Source organism: Lepisosteus platostomus, chromosome 6, assembly GCF_059453375.1.
Source record: "Lepisosteus platostomus isolate fLepPlt1 chromosome 6, fLepPlt1.hap1, whole genome shotgun sequence".
In the NCBI taxonomy this organism is placed as follows: domain Eukaryota; kingdom Metazoa; phylum Chordata; class Actinopteri; order Semionotiformes; family Lepisosteidae; genus Lepisosteus; species Lepisosteus platostomus.
In genome coordinates, this window is record NC_142616.1 from 1190687 (window position 1) to 1193314 (window position 2628).

The following is a 2628-nucleotide window of genomic DNA, read 5'->3' on the forward strand; positions in this document are numbered from 1 at the left end:
CCCCATCGCCCCCAGCTGCCGGCTCTCGGGTCCGGAGCCCCGCTCGGCCCGTGCCGTCCGGACCGGCTCCTCCGCGCACACGAGTGCCGCCGGTCCGGTGACCCAGGGGAACGGTCCCTCCGAGGGACACGAAGCCCAGCCGACCAGCCGGGCCAGCAGAATGAAACCGGTCCCAGTGAAGAGCCGCGTGTCCGCCGGTCCCGGGTGCCGGTCCGGCGCTCCGGTCACCGCGTTGCCTGGACACGCCGGGGGCGCGCACGCCGCCGGGGCCGCGCAGGGACGTCGCCAGGAAACCGGCCGGGTTGTTATTGTTCGAGGCGCCGAGGGGCTCCGGTCCCACAAACACCGGCTCGGCCCCGGTCGTGGTCCCGGCCCGGGCCCCGGTCCCGGTCTGCCCCGGCCTCGCTCTCTCCGCTGCTGGGCTCTGGGCCTGCCCCGGGCGCTGCGAACCGACCTGCCGGGCTGCGCGCTGTGTCTGCCCGGCTGCAGCTCCTACACTGAAGCCGCCGCCGCCGCCTTCCGGGGGGCGGAGAGGAGGGCGGAGAGAGGAGAGAAGAGAGAGGAGGGCGGAGACAGGAGAGAGAGGAGGGGGGAGGTACAGAGAGAGAGACAGGAGAGTACAGGCTCAGTGACCACAGCCTGGCCATAGAAACTGGGCGACACAGGCAGACCTGGCTGTCCAGAGAGGACAGGCTCAGTGACCACAGCCTGGACACACACTGTACACAGGCAGACCTGGCTGTCCAGAGAGGACAGGCTCAGTGACCACAGTCTGGACACACACACTGGACACAGGCAGACCTGGCTGCCCAGAGAGGACAGGCTCAGTGACCACAGTCTGGACACACACACTGGACACAGGCAGACCTGGCTGCCCAGAGAGGACAGGCTCAGTGACCACAGCCTGGACACACACACTGGACACAGGCAGACCTGGCTGTCCAGAGAGGACAGGCTGTGCTCCCACTGCCAGTGGGGAGAAATAGAGACAGAGGTGCACTTCCTACTGCACTGTGACAGATACTCTGGGTTTGAGAAACATTCTTCCCTAAACTCAGAAATCTAATCCCAGAGTTCCCACACCTGAGAATCACAACGGGTCCCAATCCTACTGGGAGAGGGAGGAGGGAACTCAGTTGATCTGGCAGCCCAGTATGTGATCTCCTGTCACAGCCTGAGGAACAGTGAGTCTGTCTCCCAATAATGCTCCAGCCGCCTACAGTATATGTCAATATTTTATAATATGTCTTTGTTGTAAATGTCTGTAATATGTCTGTAGATTTTATATTAATGTTATTTTTGTGGTGTTTCATGTGAATTTCATTATTTTTATTTGCTTTGGCAACACTGATTGTACCCATCGGTCATGCTAATAAAGCACCTTGAATTTAATTGAATTGACAGGAGAGAGGAGGGGGGAGAGAGGAGAGAGGAGGGGGGAGGGGGGAGACAGGAGAGAGGAGGAGGGGGAGGTACAGAGAGAGAGATAGGATGTAAAGGAGACAGACATCATGATCCTACAGGAGACATGGTGTCGGGGAGACTTGGCTACCCACTGTCCCCCAGGCTACAAGGAGATCATGATGCCCTCTGTCAAAAAACCCCAAATCACCCGGGGCAGAGACTCTGGGGGGATCATTGTGTGGTACAGAGCGGAGCTCAGTCACTCCATACAATTAGTAAAGAAAGAAGAGTCACGAGTTTGGCTTAAATCAAAAGAAATACCATCTGTACAGAAAACGAGGTTTTCCTGTGTGCTGTCTACATCCCGCCCTCAGAATCCCCCTACTACAGTGAGGGAATTCTCCCCAGTCTCCACACGGAGATCGGTCACTTCCAGGGCCAGGGAAACGTGCTGCTCTGTGGTGACCTCAACGCACGAACAGGCACACTGGCAGACTTCACCAGCACACAGGGAAATACTCACATATTCGGACAATCCCCTCTGTACCACACACCGGTCACCTCACACAGGTGCAGCCAAGACACCACGGTCAACAGCACCGGGCGCGAGCTGCTGCAGCTCTGTCAAGGGCTGGGCCTGTACATCGTCAACGGCAGGACTAGAGGGGACTCTCTAGGCAGGTTCACCTACAGCTCAGCTCTGGGCAGCAGTGTGCTGGACTACGCCATCACCGACCTGGACCCCTCCTGTATCAGTGCCTTCACTGTCAGGCCACAAACTCCCCTCTCTGACCACAGCCAGATCACACTCTACATGAAGAGAACACACCAGCACAGAGACACACTGACACAGCCCAGCCAGCTGTATGACCTCAACCAGGCATACAGATGGGACACAGACAGCCTAGACAGATACCAAACTGCACTGGGCCATGAGGAAATTCAGACACTGATGGACACATTCCTAACCAACAAATTAGGCATAAACATGGCCACACAAAAACTAAATCACCTATTCCACAAACTAGCATCAAAATCTAAGCTAAAAACAACTACATCAAAAAAACTACCAAAAAACAAAAGCAAAAGAAAAGTGGTTTGATACGGAGTGCAAAAACATCAGAAATGCACTACGAAAAGTCTCAAATGAACAACACAGACAACCACACAACACAGATCTGCGACTCAGGTACTGTGACATGGTAAAACTTTACAAACACACGC